The 18857-nt window shown below is 43.3% G+C and overlaps 1 protein-coding gene across 3 annotated transcripts in view; it reads right to left on the bottom strand.

Moving 5' to 3' along the window:
* Positions 1 to 18857, bottom strand: part of RUNX2 (RUNX family transcription factor 2) — a 344752-nt gene that overhangs the window by 95355 nt on the left and 230540 nt on the right. The window lies entirely within an intron of this gene.

Below are 18857 nucleotides of genomic sequence, written 5' to 3'. Positions count from 1 at the left end.
ATCTTTTGTCATTTCCAACCTAACCCTCCCTGGCTCATGTTTCAAGGGATGTTTTTCCTGTCCTGCTTGGTTTTCCTGTCTGCTTTTTGCATTTTGGCTGGCTTATGAAATGTCCTATTTCATTCTAAACCAACACGCTGCTCCTATATCAATTCGATTTCAGTCAAAGAATATTGAATAGAGGGCACAACTAGACCATCATTAGCTTCTATCCATCCTAAGGTTGTAGAAAATTCCATCCAATGGATCTACAGCTAACTGCCCATGCTGCATGCAAGCTTCTTAATTTATATTTTGCTTGGCAAACAAAATAACTCAGGGGACTTTCTCTTCCTCCATACTTCCCCTCAGAACTCAACCATCTCATGCTCCTACTACCACGGTTGACGAGGAAGCTGAGCCACCAGACAGAGCAGTGGTGACCTACAGAGCCGTGCTTTCATGACCATATGGCCTCTCAGCCACGGGACTTGCCACACTGTCCCATACAATCCTCTGTCATTTTAGTATCTGTCACTGCCAGGTCTTCTTCACACCAGCTTGTGAGAAAAAACGGTGCATCACTTCTCAATCCTGGTTTTAGTGACATCATATTGATAGCTTGAACTTTGCCATATTTACATCACAGAAATCAGTAAACACCATTAAAAAGGCTTTTGTTTTCTTCCTTTTTTTTTTCTCAGAGAGCCAGTTATTAAACATTTACCAACATGTGCAAGAACGGGTTTCAAGGCCGAGGTGGGCAGATCACAAGGTCAGGACTTTGAGACCAGCCTGGCCAATATGGTGAAACCCCATTTCTACTACAAATACAAAAAAATTCGCCTGGCGTGGTGATGCATGCCTGTAATCCCAGCTACTCGGGAGGCTGAGGCAGGAGAATTGCTTGAACCCGGGAGGCGGAGGTTTGCAGTGAGCCAAGATCGCACCACTGCACTCCAGCCTGGCAACAGAGCAAGACTCCGTCTCAAACACAACACAGCACAGCAAAACAAAAAAGAACGAGTTTCATAGTGAGAAACAGCGGAGAAGCCAGCTTACCTGGTGGGCCTTGAGTGGCCCCTACAAACTCCAACCTGTTCAAGACTCATTTGCTATGTTGTCCCTTCCAGCCAGGGCAATCACCCCAGCCTGAGCGACTTCCCAGACCAGACCACAGAAGCAAGGCCATGCTCACCGAGGACCCCACTTGTGGACTAGACTTCTGCCCTGCTGTGGCCTCAAAAGCAATAGCCAGGGCCCCATGAGGAAACTGCCATCAGAAGCACAGGTGTGCCTGGCAAGGACACAGGAGGACCACGGCTCCATGCCGATGAGAATGGCAGCTAAGTCTGAAGCTTTCTATGATTTAGATTCCTGGTTGCGAGAGGGAGCCTATAGGAATGGCGAGAAGAGTGAGAACTTTGTAGAGGCAGCAAGGTGAGTTTAAACTGGAAACTATGAAGTTCCTGGGTTTGGGGCTTTCACTTTTTCACCTCAAAGTTCCAGGAGAGGGCTGTTCTAACTCAAGAAAACCCAGGCCAGGTGGACTCCACTATTGTTCCGTGGGTTCCCGTGACAAAGACCCCAACTTCCCTCTCACTCAGCTTCCCATTTTAGGTAAAGGATCTCAAAGGAAGAGTGGTGGGGGGCAGTTCAGAAAGAAAGAAGGAAGAGGATGAGAAACGGAGGATGGAGGTCAACACAGCCAGAAGCAGAGGAGGAAGGCATAGGAAATAACACCTTTGCTCTGGTAACCAGAAGGAAGGAAGAGTTGGGTGGGGCTGGGGAGAGGACAAGGGCAGAAGCAAATGCCACCATGTCACACGTTTCCACCATGAAGGCTTTCTCAGCTCGAATCCACTCTGCACCCTGCAGCCAGATGAACACTGCTTTCCCTGGGCCATTGACAAAAACCTTCAGTGGCTTCCTAGGGCCCTGGTCATTCGCTTCATACCTAAAATCTCCCTTATCTGGCCCCAGTCTCCCTTTTCGAACCAGGCTCCTCTTCTCTTCCCTGGGCCTCTCCTAAAGGGGTCCTATTCTCAGACATCCAAGCCTTTGCACTCACTGAGCTGGGTTTTCTTGAATTAGAACAGTCCTCTCCTGGAACTTTGAGGTGGAAAAGTGAAATACATGAATGAATGAATGAATGAATGAATGAATGACTTACTCTTAATATATTAATTTGACCGCAGAGGTCTAGTCTATTCCAAATTAAGAGAGGAAAGAGACATGACAGCTAATGCAATATGGGATCCTTGATCAAATCAGAGAATTTTTGTTAAAGAGCTATGAAGAATATTCTTGAGCTAATTTGAAAATTTTAATATATTGCTCTTTAGTATATTTAATATTATTTTATGTATTAACATATTTTAATATTTAAATAATAGATAATATTAATAATAGATAATATTATTTTATTAAAGTTTCTTGGGTGTGATGTCATGTTTTGGAGATGTATATATATAAATATATCTATATAGATATATATATAGATAGATAGATAGATAGAGATATATAGATATATATATGTAATGAGTATTTATGCCTAAAGTGTCATGATATCTGAAACTTACTTTAAAGTGGTTGAGGGGGGGAAATAGAGAAAGAAGAGAGAGAGAGATGCAGTGAGATGTTAATTGGTGAATAATCTAGGTAGAGTATTTATTGTAAAATTCTTTCAAATTTTCTGAAAGCTTAAAAGTATTCTAAATAAAAATTTGGATTAAAATTAATATAACAGGCTTGGCTTGGTGACTCATGTCTGAAATCCTAGTGCTTTGGGAGGCCAGTGTGGGAGGATCCTTGAAGCTGGGAGTTTGAGATCAGCCTTGGCAACAAAGCAAGACCCTATCTCTACAAAATATAATTTTAAATTATTTTAAATTAGCTGAGTGTTGTGGCTTGTACCTATCGTCCTAGCTACTTGGGAGGCTGAGGAAAGAGGATCACTTGAACCCAGGAGTTGGAGGCTGCAGTGAGCTAGCATCCTGCCACTGTGCTCACTCCAGCCTGGGTAACAAAGCAAGACCATGTCTCTAAATTAATAATAATAATAATAAAACAAATAAAGCCTAAGAAAGCTTGTGCCCTCCATCCATTACCACCACGGCTTCCCCAGTCACCTCAGAAGAAAACCTGAAGTCCTTCACAGCCTGCTGCTGGTCCTTCATGTTTCGGCCCTGTCTGCTCCTGACTTCTCCTACCGCTCCCCACTCTCCCACTACATTCCAGGCACATAAGCCTCCTGATTGTTTCTTGAGCCAAGTGTGGGCATTATACCCGGGGAAACAGACAATAAATATATAATCAGATAAAGAACATAAGATTAGTTAGTGCAAGAAGAAAAACAGAGCATGTGTCTGCCCCAGGGCCCTCACACTCATGGCTCCTGTGGCTTGGCCCTGTTTCTCCTACAGTTACAGCTCACTCTCTCACTTTCTTCAGGTTCCCATTAAGTGTGCCCACTTCAGAAAGCTCTTTCCTAACAGCCCTATCTAAAACAACATCGCCGCCCACTCCTTGCCCTTTCTTTGCTTTTCGCTTATGCAAAGCACTTACCAAAACTTGATATGATGTTGTTTATTTCATTATGAATTTACTGTTTATCTGCCTTTGTTATTGTCTCTAGTGTCTAGAACAGTGGATGGGACATATTTCACATGAAATACATGAATGAATGAATGAATGAATGAATGAATGAATGACTTATTCTTTATATATTAATTTGACACATATCATACCTGACTAGGTATTGTTGGTTACCTTTCCATGTACTGGATATTTATCCTCCATCACACCTAGCTATGGTAAATTACTTTTGATTTAGGCCAGGCATGTTGGCTCACTGTCTGTAATTCCAGCACTTTGGGAGGCTGAGGCGGGCAGATCACTTGAGGTCAGGAGTTCGAGGCATGCCTGGCCAATGTGGCGAAACCCCATCTCAAATAAAAATACAAAAATTAGCTGGGCATGGTGGCACATGCCTGTAATCCCAGCTACTCAGAAGGCTGAGGCATGAGACTTGCTTGATCCCAGGAGGCAGAGGTTGCAGTGAGCCGAGGTCACACCACTGCACTCCAGCCTGGATGACAGAGTGACACTCCATCTCAAAAAAAAAAAAAAAAAAAAATTACTTTTAATTTAACAATTTTGCCTGAGAATAGTTTCAGGCATCATATACACAAGTTCTCCCTTTGGAGAGTACACGCAAGAGAATCTGCATTGAAGCCCCAGCTCTACCATTTACTGTTTGTAGAACCTTGGCTAAGCTGCTTAACCTCTTGGAACCTTTGTTACTTCACTTATAACCTCATTACCTGCTCTACTTTGCAAGGCTATTGCATTAGAATGAAGTTTGTAAACTACAAAGTACTGTTTAAAAAAAAGGTCTATTATTTTATCTCTGAGAAAGACTTGGAATAAATAAGTAACTCAAGTACCATTAAAAGTATTAATTAAACTAGCCGTAGAACTAGTTATGAAAATGCAATTCTTTCTCGACTTACTCTCTAAAGCAGCACAGTCCAATAATACATTGCATGTGGCTAAAGAGCCCTAGTGTGACCAGCGAACTGCATTTTAAATTTAATTTTGTTAGTTTTATTTAGAGCTGTGCTGCCACATGTGGAGAGAGGCTATCTCATTGGACAGCACAACTCTAGGTCATCATTTCTTCAAATATGTTTTGCAGAAAACTGCTTGACCCTGACTATGAAGGGATTAGGTTTTGCAAGCATCAAGAAATCTAGCGATGGAAATATTATAGTTTAATGAAAAAAGTGTGGAATGGAATGAAGACAGGAAGAGGAGAACAGAGGGTGGTGTCCTTGTCCTGTGACAATGCTGATTTTGGAACGGCAAATGAAATCTGCCTCTTTGGAATTCTATCATCCCCTCTTACTGCTCTGTGGCCTTAAAAATGATATTTAAGATCTCTGAGCCTCAGTCTCATAACTGTAAATTAAGACTCATAAGGCCTACCTCATAGGATTACTGTGAGGATTAAATGAGGCTGACTAATGACACAAAGTGACTAACGCAGTGCCCAACACAAAGCAAGCTCTCAGTCCTCTAATTCTCCCCTCCCCACACACTTTTGCTACTCTGGGAACACAGGGAGGTCAGGAACGGCATGGTGACTTGTGTTTCTTGCCCCAGACCACTTGTTCTGGGGCTGCCTAGCTGTGAGTGGGGCATCCCTCCAGCTGCATGCAGCCTCAAAGTGGCCTGGGCTGGCACACACCCAGTCTCCCTCCCTCCATCCAGGCCTCTTGAATGCCCTGACCTCACCCAGCACTTTGCTCTGAAGATCTCTGAGGGCTTCAAAGGCTCCTCTTTGGATTCAATACAAACGATGTTCCTTCTGGGTATGTACACAGGTGGGGGGAAGGCTAGTGGGTGGGGCCCAACCAACCACCTCCTCCTAATGAAGCCACTGCTCCCTCTTCTCGGCTCTTAGGGAGAGTTCCTTGCACTGCCATTTCCTTTGCTGTTGGTAGAAAAAAATGTAAAGTCTAGTTCATGCCCACACATGCTTCTGAGCGAAAGCTTCCTTTGGTGTCACCTGGGCAGTCCCACTCCAGTTAAAAAGCAGATGGTGGTGAATCCACTTCTCAGATGTGGCAAATGAAAATCTTAAGCAAACTGCTTAAAACTCTTAACCTCCCTCCCAGGATTACCCAAGATAGTCTCATTTTTAATTACTCTGTCTCTAAACCTTCAAAAATGCCCCAAAGATCCAATACATCAATGTCCAAGTCTGATCTCTTAGACTGTCTCTTTTCCCTGGAAGCAGCACCAATCCGGTCAGGCAGTGGCTTCTCAGTGTTCCAAAACTTGATCACCATGTGTGACCATTTAACATCATGCCTGCAAATCTTTGACACTCCCACCTTGAGAGATGGGGTCCCCTCTCCTTGAATGTGAGCAGGCTTGTGACTGCTTCGATCCATGGAGTATGGTGAAAGTGACAGACACCACATGACCTCTGAGGCTATGTCATAAAAGGTCACACAGCTCCAGCCAAGTTGGCTGGGACATTTGTTCTCAGAGCCCAAGTTACCATGGAAGAAATCTAACTACCCTGAGACAGCTATCCTGGAGAGGCCACGGAGAGTGTCTTAGCTAAGATTGTCCTTTGACCAGCCCCGTCAGGCACCCAGCATGTGAGTGAAGAAGCCTCAGAAGATTATAGCCCCCAGCCTTTCAGGTCACCCCCTGCCTTTCGAGGTGGCCAGCTGAGACCACAGATATTTAGGGTGGAGATGAGCCATTCCTAGTGTGCCTGCTCCAATTCCTGATCCACAGAGTCTGCGAGCGTAATAGAATGTTGTTCTCTGACACCACTGAGTTTTGGGGTGATTTGTTGTGCAACAAAACATAACAGGGCCCTGGTATAATGTCTCATGGAACCCAGGCCTCCTGACTCTCATCTCATCTGGACAACTAATTTCCATTGACCGAAATGCCCTGACTCCTTGTCAACGGACCACGAAGTTCCCAGTGCTACTTGTTGATAAGAGGGAGACCAATTTGGACTTGCATAAAACTTGTCTGGTATAGAAGTGGTAGGCAAGGGTGGAGTGGGGCACAGCCTGGAAGGAAACATATTCTTTTTTAAAAAATAATTCTGGCTGGGTGCAGTGGCTCATGCCTGCAATCCCAGAACTTGCCAAGGTGGGATGATTGCTTGAGGCTAGGAGTTAGAGACCAGCCTGGGCAACACAGTGAGACCCCATCTCTGCAAAAATGTTTAGCCAGATGTGATGGCATGCACTTGTAGTCCTAGCTACTCAGGAGGCTGAGGTAGGAGGATTGCTTGAACCTAGGAGGTCAAGGCTGCAGTGAGCCATGATCCTGCCACTGCACTCCACCTTGAACAACAGAGCAAGACCCCATCCCTTAAATAATAAGAATTCTGAACTCTGATCTTTAAAATAATTTTTTTAACTAAAATAGAAAAAAATACAAAGAGAAGAGTAAGGGCTTACTAATGTGATTTAAGTGGATGGCAATGGCTTTATTCAAAGATTTTCATGTTAAAACTTGTTGGTGTTTTAATTGGTTTTATTTGGTTGTCTGTTTTTTAACGTTTTGCTTTGTTTTTTGAAGCTAGGATTTTCTCTTTGGGTCACCCCGTGTTCTTTGGGGTCATATAAAGTACTCTGCTCAAGAACAAAGGCCAATGTGGCTATGATGAAAATGCATTGACAGAGGGGCTTCAATGTCTATGGAACAGAAACAAGAGCCCTGGGCCAAGAGGAGGACATGTGGATTCACCAACATGTTGAAAATCATTCTAACATCTCCAGGCCTCAGCGTGGTCATTCACAAATGGAATTCAACAATTTCTAAGGCAACTTTTCTAACATTTTGGAGATAAAAAATTTAATGTTTAGTAAGTGCTTATCCTGTGGCAAGCACCATGCAAGATCCTTTAAATTTTTAATTCTTTAAAAAAAATCCTGAGCAGCACAACTGTGCATTTCTCATATCACCAATGTGTGTATTAGAAAACGGAGGCCCAGTGAGATAGAGTCCCATGGTTGAGAAGTAGAGGGGCAGAATTCTAGAATCAACATTGCCATCCCCAAGAAACGCTGGCTCCCCTCTGCCTCTGCAGCATTTCCCACACCTCGTGCCCAGAGGCTTTCACAGTCTGGTTCTTCAGTCTCTAATCCTTCATAGTTAGAAGGGAGGGTCGTAACTGCATTCCTTTGTACTGTCATCAGCTACTTAAAGTGGCAAGAAACAATAGCCTCTTTCTCTGGAGAGTCCCAGCTCTGCTTTCCTGGAAGGGTTGCTCTTTGGACCCTGCTGGATCTCTGAGTGATGGCCAGGGCAGCCCCCAGGTGCACTGGGAAGTTCAGAGGACTCCTGCCACCTTGCACTTCCCTGCAGATCTTGAAACGTAAAGTGATGTGAGTCCCTATTTCCCCCTTACCAAGGCTCCCTCAACTGCCGGTTATTTGACATATACTCAGTCTATTACAGGACTCAAGAAAGCATATAATGACTCCATTCACAAAACACTAAGGACTCATCTTTTCCTGCCAAACACTCACTTTCCTTATCACCATGATGCTTCCTATCCTTGTGCCTTGACGAAGAGGTGTCTGCCTGTGCAGGGATGCCTCATGCCCAAAATCTCTTCTCCTTGTACACCTGTTACTGATGCTGGACCCCTGAAATAATCACCAGATGTTCACTAAGTCCCACTGCAATCAGCACTGAGAGGGATCACTGAGAACCATGATATCTAAGAGGAATCATTGCAAAGTGATTAAGATCATGGGCTTCCAAGTCAGTCACGATGGGTTTCAACTATTAATACATGTAATAGTTTAAAGACAGCTCTAAATTTGTTGCCTCTCCGCTTATTCCTCTCTCCTTGATTCTGGGCAGGTCCCTGTAACTAGCTTTGACAAAGAGAACACAGTGGAAGTGACCCTGCCCACCCCTCTTCCAAGGTAGACCTTAAAAGACCTGTAGCTTCCACTATTGTGCCTCCTAGAAGCCTGTACCATGTAAGAATTCTAACTACCACGGGAACATCATGCTGTGAGGAAGCCCAAGCTAGCCATTTGGGAGAGAGAAAGGCCACGTAGAGAAGCACCAAGAAACTAGACATGTTTGTGAAGCCTACTTGAACTTTCCAGCCCAACTCCAGCTGAATGCATCCAAGTGAATGGCCCCAGCTGATCCCCTGTGGAGCAGAACCGCCTTGCTGACTCCTGACTGAATCCCTGATCCACAGAATTGTGAGCAATAATATGACTGTTGTTCTAAATCACAAAGTTGAGGCATAATTTGTTAATCAGCAATAGATAACTGAAACAGAGTATAAGAGGATTGGAGGACCAAACTCACAGTGCAGGCTACATATACTATCACTGAGCAATTGGGTCAGAATGGCAAGGAGATCTTCATGGAGGTGGGAAATGGCTTGCAGAAAGGGATGGAGTTGGATGAGTGAAAGGACAAGGTATGCAGGAGAAAATTCTACAAGAGCTAACCACTCCATAGGCCTCTGGGGACATGCCCTGAACACTGACAGGACTTCACAATTATTTCTATCACAGCCACCTAACTGCTTCAATACCGGGGAGTCTGCCTGGGTTTGGCCCAAAGTAGATTTCACCAAAGTCCTGCTTTATCTTCACAACTCCTATGAATTTTATACTGCATTTCATAATTTAGTCATCTACATTTTAATTTTAAAAATGGTTGAAATTACTTACCAATTACATGGTTTAACTTCTCCCCACCCATCCCAATCTCTTCAGTAAAACAGATGCCCCATGAAGAAGGGTCACCATGAGACCTGGACACTGTGTGCCCCAGAACATGTGACCTCAAGGGGGTCAGAGACTTGGGTTTTTCCTTTCAGGATCTACGCACAGATCTTTAGTTGCCATAACTGGCCTCTGGGTTCCCCACTCCTGTCTCAGTCCCAACTTTAAGCTACCCTTAGATTCACAAGGAACCTGACTCAGGAGAGACCACCTGCTGACCCTGCCCAGAGGCAGCTTAAAAACAACCTAGTTCTTCAGTCTCTGGACCATGCTCCTGGCCTCCTCCCACAGAGCATTTGGAAAGCAACCCAAGGCAATGTTCAGTCTTCCCTGAACATACTCGAATACCCCTCAAACCTCTTTTTTTCTTAAACAGGCAACTCACATATGCATCTATAACCTGTGTAGATACGTTGACACTTGGAAGCAAAATAGAGGAAAGCTTTCATTATCATTTGCCATTTGAAAATGATTATATGGGGGGATGATGGGTATTGAAGGAGACAGCTTACAGTTAGCATCCCGGGGAGACCTCTCTCTCAAGACCTGGGTGAGACTACACTACCTCCCGGCTTCCAGAATGGGGACTGCCTGGTGCCAGACCTGGATGCCTACCAACACAAATTAAAGGAATAAGACATCTCCTAGATGGGAAGGCAGGACACTCGAGAGTGAGAATGGTGAGAACTTTAAAGGGATCATCACCTCTGCAGGAGACCAAAAATCTGCCCCAGAAAGAGCAGCTACCCCAACAGATGTTTCCCTCACATTCAGAAAGTCTTTGATTCTGTTACCATGAGACTCCAGACTCTGTCTCTCCCACATCCCACCCCGATCCCAGCCCAGGACCTCTGCTGCTCCCCATGAGAAATACTCCCTCTCTCTTCTCAGTCCCATCCAGAAATACAGCCACGCCTTATTTAAAGTTGTGAATCCCTAACTGGACACTCTGTGGAAATCAAGCTGATCAGGTCAACTTATACTAAAAAATGGATGTGGAGGTGAGACTAGGAAGCAACTGCTTAATGGGCACAAGGTTTTCTTTTAGGGTGATAAAAATGTTTTGGAACTCGACAGAGGTGGTGGTTGAACAACATTGAGAGTGTACTAAATGCCACTGAATCATTCACTTAAAAATGATTAATTTTATGTTATGTGAATTTCAACTCAATTTTTTTTAAATCTCCCGATAAAGAGTCAATCCTTCTAGAATCCTATAAACCAACACACATTTAACTCTGGAGCTTCGTCTCCTCATCTGTTAATGGGAGGTTGTGGGAGAAGAAAGAGTTCTGACCCCTATGATTGTTCTAATTCCTATAGCAGGACAAGGACTCCAGATGATCCCAGGACAGGACAGAGAGAAAATAACATCAGCAAGCTGCCAGTAGGCTAAAATTAACTGACCCTCCACGATCTGGATTTGGCAAGTGACTGAACTTCTCTTATGTTCCTCCTCTGTGAGCTCAAACATATCATATGAAACTCTTGAGAGCAGCCCGTAAAAATGATTCTAAGACTCAGGCCAAATCTGGAGAGCTATATATTTGAATCCTATAACTTCATTTCTCTCTCAACCATGAGTTCGCAGTCTGCAATAAGTCCCAACATTAGGTGACGCAGGATTTTTCTTAATACATGATTATAATCTTCAAAAGCCCTTGCCGATTCAAAATAAAGAGAAAAGAAGATTCCGGGAGCAGGCACCCTACAAATTTTAAAAGAAAATGAAAGGGGTCCCATCTGGTACTTCAACAAGTTGATTTGATACTTAGAAAATGATCCTTTTGGCCAAAGAATATTTTTACTTCATGTGTCTATATAAATACACTTTTTTTTTTATAGAAAGTACATCACTAGTCTCTAAAACCAAACGTGGTTTTGATTGAACCAGACTTACATTTATTTCTGAAGCTCGTTTGCTAACAATAGAACTGGCTTTCCCATTTGCCAAGATCAATGTTGACCTGTTTTCACCTAAATTTTATAGATGTCAGAAAAAGAAACTGTTCACTATTCAGTGGCATACCCTGGCCTTTCTCAGCCACACTTGCTTGCATTTTTGCAGCTCCTTTAAATTCCCCTTGTCACAAAAACTAACAATAAGGTCAAGTATTTCAGTAAGAAATATTGAATTATTATCCAACGTTGTCAAGCAGCCAAGAAGCTACGAAAGCTAACCACGAACTGTAGAAGAGAGCAGCTTAACTTCAGGCCTCCCAGACCTGCCTCCATCGCACGGGGAAGGATTTTTGGCAGTGGGGGGCACCAGAAGGGTTGGGGAGGAAGGGGGGAGGGTGGATGAGTAGAATGAGAACTGGACGGCTCACAATCACGTCCAGGCTCTCGTCCCTCAGGAGTGTCTTGTTGCACTTATTTGCTGCTGCAAAGAGCCAGCTTTGATTTTTCTTGGAGAGGGCTCCAGGCACCCTAACATCTCAGCTATGCCAACACCATGAAGCTGCCGAGCTCTCCTGATTTCCTGGCCATATCCCTGTCCATCAAGGCTAATTTCTGTGACAACATAAACTTCACTGTGTAGCCAATAAACTCAAACCCGATGGAACTTGATGTGGCCAGGAAGGAGAATGACAAATGGGCAAGATGTCAGGGCTGGAAATATAACTCATTTCGCCAGCCAGTGGTTTGGGAGGGGTATAGATGAATTAACATGTGTGTGCATGCGTGTGTTTTATTTGTTCTAATAACTCTAATAAAGATTCCATGAATCAATAAAATAACTCTCACAGAGACAGAAATCAATGCAAGCTCCCAAAATGGGCCTCTGATATAATCAGAACTCTCTCTCATTTTCACCCTAACCCACAGTGGCTATGGGCTCAGATCCTCTCTTACTTCAAGGGATCTGGGCTGGATGCTTGGGCGCGAGAGAGAAGAATGGCTCTCAACTGGGCGGGGAAGAGTAGCCCGCAAGGAGGCAGCGGCTCCAGGATGGGAAGTGAGGATGCCAAAAAAGCATCCCTAGGAAGGTTCCTGCCTTTCCACGAGGCTATGGGGCTTTGAAGGTAAGGTTTTCATAGTTCCAGAAAACTTCCCTGGAAATGCAAATTCACCCCTCCAGGATGAGAGTCAGGACAGGTTCATTTTATAAAAGGGGAGGTCCACGGGAAAGGGTTAGCTGATGTGGGCTTAGAGAGAGGGGAGTCCATGTGAAGTCCTCTAGGGGCATGGTGGGCCTCCAAAGGAGAGCTCTGGAGGTGTGGGTAGAGAAGACACCAAGATCCTGCTTTAAAATTTTACATAGGATCAGTCACAAGCATAGCTCTTGTCGAGCTCTTCGAATGTGTGACCATGCAGAGTGGTCTTACCCCAACCATTTATGCTTGACAACCTTTCCTATTGAAGGCTGAAGGGTCCTTTGTGCCAAAATTATCCCTCACTGCTCTATCAAGACTCTAGTTCACTTGGTAGTAGGTACAGGGTGAGCAATCAGATAAAATACATCCCTGTTCTGTACTGAAAATTTGACATTTTATGCTGTCCTCTCAACATTTTTATATCTATGCTCTCTTTTGTTAAACATTAAAATCTCACATTTTTTCATGTTATCTGTTTTAACAACATAGGTGTTTCTCTAGGTTTTTAATTATTAAATTCTACTATTGACTATGGTTTTCCCAAGTATGACTCCTATCCCACAGAAATTCTGATATTGCCCACCCTACCCCACCACTCCACCCCCTTGCTCATCCTATCCATGGACGTGTAGTCTGGCATGCTAAAAAATGCTGCAGAGCCTGGGGTCATTCTCTCTTTCTTTCTTCTTTCTTTCTTTCTTTTTCTTTCTTTCTTCCTTCCTTCCTTCCTTCCTTCCTTCCTTCTTTCTTTCTTTCTCTTTTTCTTTCTTTCTTTCTTTCTTTCTCTTTCTTTCTGAAGAGCTACACGTGGGAGCTCCATGCTGGCAGTATGTGTCCACTCCCAGGTGCTGCACTGCAGGAACTGACACTAGCTCAGCTTCAGACCCTGAGTGGCAAGGAATTACTCAGGCTTCCAGATCCAGCCCAGATGTCATCTTCCTGCCTTTCCCAGGACTTGCTGCCTCCTTGGGGCCCCCTCTGCCCTTGGTTCATATGGCACCTGCTGCACTGTACAAGTTTATATTTCTTTTTTCTTTTCTTTTTTCTTTTTTTTTTTTTTTTTTTTTTTGAGAAGGAGTCTCACTCTGTCACCCAGGCTGGAGTGCAGTGGCACAATTTGGCTCACTGCAACCTCTGCCTTCCACATTCAAGTGATTCTCCTGCCTCAGCCTCCTGAGTAGCTGGGACTACAGGTGTGCACCACCACACCTGGCTGATTTTTGTATTTTTAGTAGAGACAGGGTTTCACCACGTTGGCCAGGCTGGCCTCGAACTCCTGACCTCAGGTGATCCACCTGCCTCAGCTTCCCAAAGTGCTGGGATTACAGGCATGAGCCACCGCACCTGGCCGTGAAGTTTATACTTCTGTCTCTCTTAGCAGATGGTGAGCTTCATGAGGGTGGAGATATATCTCGTTCATTTTCATTTCCATCATTTCTAGTAAGTGTTTAATCAATATTTTTGAATGAATACAAATGTAACCCCTCCCTTAAGATCAGACTAGAGTTGGGGACTGAAGCAAAGCAATGACAATTATTTTCTCAAGCAAGGGATGGGGTGAAGCCACAAATTCCTCCTCCTCTTAGCTTTCCACCTTCCTCTGCCCTGTAAATGACTTGACACTTATGTCTGAGAATCACTTGGCACAATAATGGCTGTGTCTATCATTAAACAGGGGTCAGATGAACTATGTTATAAGTCTTATAACACTATACTTAATACCTGTGTGCTCTATCATCACCCCATTAGAATGGTTTTCCCCTTCTACTTTTTAAATTGAAGGGTGATATGGTTTGGCTGTGTCTCCACCCAAATCTCATTTTGAATTCACACGTGTTGTGGGAGGGATCCGGTGGAAGGTAATTGAATCATAGGGGCAAATCTTTCCCGTGCTGTTCTCATGATAGTGAATAAGTCTCATGAGATCTGATGGTTTTAAAAAGAGGAGTTCCCCTGCACAAGTTCTCTCTCTTTGCCTGCCACCAACCATGTAAGATATGATTTGCTCCTCCTTGCCTTCCACCATGATTGTGAGGCCTCCCCAGCCACGTGGAACTGTGAGTCCAATTAGACCTCTTTCTTTTGTAGATTGCCCAGTCTTGGGTATGTCTTTGTCAGCAGTGTGAAAATGGGCTAATACAAAGGGATATTGGTTATAGGTAACTTAGATAGCAAGCAGATAAAAGGTACAATTGAGATGGCAAGCCCTTTTTCAAGAATAGCTGTTATGCTTTGATTTGTTTAGGTGGCTAGGACATCATGTTAATGAAGTCAAGACTATGGCCCCATCTCTAGAGGCCAAAGCTTGAAACAGCAAATAGAAAGACCTTTCCATAGCAAGGCCATTGCCACTACCCTTAGCATTGATGGCAAGGGTCTGGGTGAGAAAATCCCTCTTGTCCACTAAACGGAAATCAACTTGAAGCATGTTGCCAACAGATATATCAGCTTTCTCCAGGAAGAAATGGCACTGATGCTCCTAGACTGGATTTCTCATCCACTAAGTCAGGCCTGGTATGCTAACTTCATCTATGTTTTAAATAAAGTAACATATAACAGGTCTTTAATTAATAAGGTTAGCTGGAGCATGGTATGGGATCAGCACGTTGGAAATTAATTTATATAAGAAAGTTTTAATAAATCAGTTTGCCTAAATTTATAACAAATGAAAATAGGTTCATGAAAACTAGGACATTAAAAAAGTAGTTAATGAAAATATAATGCAGAAGGTGCTACTATTATGAAGGAAGGAAATATCTCTTACGGTGAGTGAGTATAGAAACTGCTTGAAATAGATGTCCTGACCCTTGACTTCCAATCATCTGTCTATGGGGTGATCCTTCAAAAGTGATTTGACTTCTCTGGGATTCCATTTCCCCATCCTCTACAAAATGACCATTTTGCCAGTTCTGCAGTAAACAATGGACCCCATTCTGTTTCTTAATGTTAGACAGACTCTAGTCTTTTAAAACTCCCCATAATTTCTCCATTCTAAAAGCCATTCCAAATCTATAGGTAAGAGCTCCATGGTCCTTCAGCAGACCATCTGGCTGGCAATATATTATTGTCCCGAGTTAAAGAGAAGGTCAAGAGAGGTTAAGTGGCTTGTTCAAGGTCACGCATCTAGTTAGTAGGGGTTAAGGATCTGGAACCCAGAACTTTTTGCCACTTTCTGATGTCCCCCTTTCAATACACTGCTCAACCCCTTCAGGGAGAGTTGGCTTCATGGCTGCTACAACAGGGTGGAGAAAATGGAAGAGTAGATTTTCCCTCTTTGACTGTATGAAAATCACCCACTTTTAGAATACCAAACCACCCATATATGTGGTGGGAATGAAAGTCTTGTGTGACTAAATATAGATGCCAAGTACCTTACAAATATTTGAGTGTTTGCTTTAGGAAATGAGAAATGGAAAATGAAACTGGCTATAAACAGAAATCAAAACTGTCTAAATTCTCTCTATAAACTAATTACTACTTTTAATATCTGTTTTTTGCAATCTCAAGAATTCATGAATTTGCTTAAAATAAAGAATGGCGTGACAAAAACCTCTTTTACTGAAATGGATTAAGTTGAACAGACATGCTTTCCAATACGCTTCTTAATGATGGCAAGCCTTCCAACATATTGGTCTGCCTATAGTAGCTGTTCAATAAATATTTTCAAAGAGAAGAAAGAAAAGAAGGGAGAGAGTGTGAGAGGGAGAGAGATAATTTCTATTATCTGGACTTTCAGTAAAATATAATATTTTTTTCCATATAGATTTAAGAAAATAGTCTGCAAGGTACTTTAAGATACTTGGAGAGAAGCCTACCTATTCATTCAAAATGATTTAAATCATTTAGGGCAAGAAACGGTCGGGCCCCATCCCTGGGCTCCTCCAGGCTTCTGCACACCAACACAAAGCCTTGCCCAGATCAGGGGTTCCACTTCAGATGTGAGGGAACTGGGTAGTGCCCCTTTGTCAGATTGCAAGGAGGACCCCAGAGCCATTCATAGAAAGGTAAGGGTTGAAGTTGACAGGAATTTCTTGGCTTGGGTCTCTTTCTAGTTAGATGAAACCAATGCTGCCAAATTAAGTGCAATAATAACATTTTCAGTGACAATGTTCACACAAAACACAACATACCTACATGGAAAACCTTGGAAGAGACTACAGATTGAGGACTGGGATGGGGGTAAGGTCAACATTCTTGTTCTGAAGGTGTTGATGTATTCCATTCATGGTTTACGTGATACGATATCTCCGGGTTCCCTAGGGAAGCAGCCCATAGCAAGCCAACTGCCAAACTTAACCTTAATGAAATGGACTAATGGCTGTTGTAACAGCCTGAACCTTAATGTTCAGTAGAAAAATAGTTTATAAAATATATAGGAAAAAAACCTCTGTCAAAGAGCAACATTTTTAAAAATGTTAAAATAGCATTTTTTAAAAATCTTCCACTTCCGGCTTCAGCTCTGTTGTGATTCCAACTAATTGAAAATTTTATTTATGCTTTTAAAAACAATCTTAATTATTATCAACAATAATAATACGTACCATCTAGTTTACATCTATTATGTGCCACACACTTTGCTGGGCATTTTTAGATCTCATTAATTCATTTACTTCTCAGAACCTCCATTATACAGATGATAAAGAGATTGTGCCCAAAGTTTGAGCTTAGGAACATAGTCTCTGGTATCAAGCAGATCTAGACTTGAGTCTTAATAGCTGTATAACCTTGGACAAGTCTGAACCTCAGTTTTCCTATCAGTAAAATGGGGATAAACACAGTACTAACTTCTTCATAAGTTGCTGGGAAGATTAAGATAAGGCACGTGAAACATTAAGAAAAGTGCCAGGTACATATGTGATCATGCTACTGGTACCAAATCTGACTTCTCCTCAAAAGGACATTAAAACAATGGGCTTCAGTGCCATCCTAAGTAGGGAAGGAGGAAAATCATCTTTGGCTCCCATTCCTTTCCCCCCAGGATGTTCATACTAGTGAGATCAAGGCCAAGTGAACTTCAAGGACAGCTAGGGAGGACAAAATAGAAAGGATAATGTGCACTTTCTGCATTTCAGGGGAGGATGTGGCAGTTGGAGAGAGAAAGTATGAGGGTTTAGGAGGATGATGTGAACAGGAAAGGTAATGAAAGGGGTCTTTGGGGAACTTATTTTTGGGGCGAGCCTCTCAACCTCCTCCTAACATCCCCTTCTTCTCTCGCTCACTTTCCTGCAGGCCTTGGAAGCAAAGCCCCCAGGAATGACTGGAAGACAACATTCTGCAGACCCCTTCCACAGGGTACCCCTGCTCTCCAGGAAGGGCCTTCAGGGCAGCATTTGGAGGTGGCATGAGCTAGCAGCGGCGTGCAGCCTGGTCACTGACTGATCTGGTCAGCCCAGCCGCACAGAACACCACACAGGCTCTGGCAGCTCCCTGGGAAAGAAGAAAGCAGCATCTTGCATGTGTGGCTTATTCTGAAAGGAATAGTATCTGAGGGATTTGATGGACTCTGACAGGGGGAAGAAGGTAGTGAAAAAGATGGAACAAAGATGCCATTTAAAAATACTGGCTCGTGTTCAGGATTTCGCTATTTTTTACGGCAAGGAACGAGTAAAAAAAAAATCCTCCTATTGAGTATTTTTCTACAGTCATTAAAAGTCAAAGGGCTCAGGGCTTCCAACTTTCCCTCTTGGGAAACCTGTGAGCTCGTCTTCTGGACAGCTTAGAAAAGGGCTGGATGGCGAAGGCGAGAGGCTCAAAGGCCCCCAGCAAGCAGCTCCGCCGAGGAACGGGTGCAGGGGACACACTGTGTTTTCAGTTCAGATTCTGTGATCTTTCTGCCAAACAGGGGTTTACAAAGCAAAAACCTCCAGAGAACTCTCATACTTTCTGGCTTATTCTCCTGGTGTTCGTCTTAACAGGAATCAGCTGTTTGCCTTCTCACTTATACAGCATGTTGCTGAGGAGAATTTAGCATCTGGCCTGGCTATTATTAAAAACAAGAACATCCTGCTCTGTTGGGAGAACAGCACCACTGGCAATAAAAGGACAGAGATCATTTGCATTCAGGATTCCAGAGATGTGTTTCAGTTCAATATCTGCGCTCCCTCCTTCCACCCCTGCTTTCATTTTAAGATTTCCTGATGCATCCATCATTTGCAGCGTGGTCAACTTTTTTTCTGAAACAGGCACACACAGACAGAGCATATTTTTTCCTTTCACTGGGAGGCAGGAATGACTGGAGTTGTTCAAACACCGGTCCGTTCCTGCAATTCCTATGATAAAGTTGAACTACCAGAGGAATTTTTTTTTTTTTTTTTACAACTGCGGAAATGAAAAAGTAAACAAGACTGGGACTGCATTGGTATTTAGGCTCCAGCTTTTTGTTGTTGTTTTTGTCTTTCCCTTTTTTTAAGCCATTGGGCTAGGAGCCTGAAGGGACCATATAATATGAAAAACGCTGAGAGGTTTTATTAGCCAATAA

The sequence above is a fragment of the Gorilla gorilla genome, chromosome 5, assembly GCF_029281585.2.
Source record: "Gorilla gorilla gorilla isolate KB3781 chromosome 5, NHGRI_mGorGor1-v2.1_pri, whole genome shotgun sequence".
Taxonomy (NCBI): Eukaryota; Metazoa; Chordata; class Mammalia; order Primates; family Hominidae; genus Gorilla; species Gorilla gorilla.
Note: the sequence above shows the minus strand (reverse complement) of the source record. Positions and strands in the feature narration are given on the sequence as shown.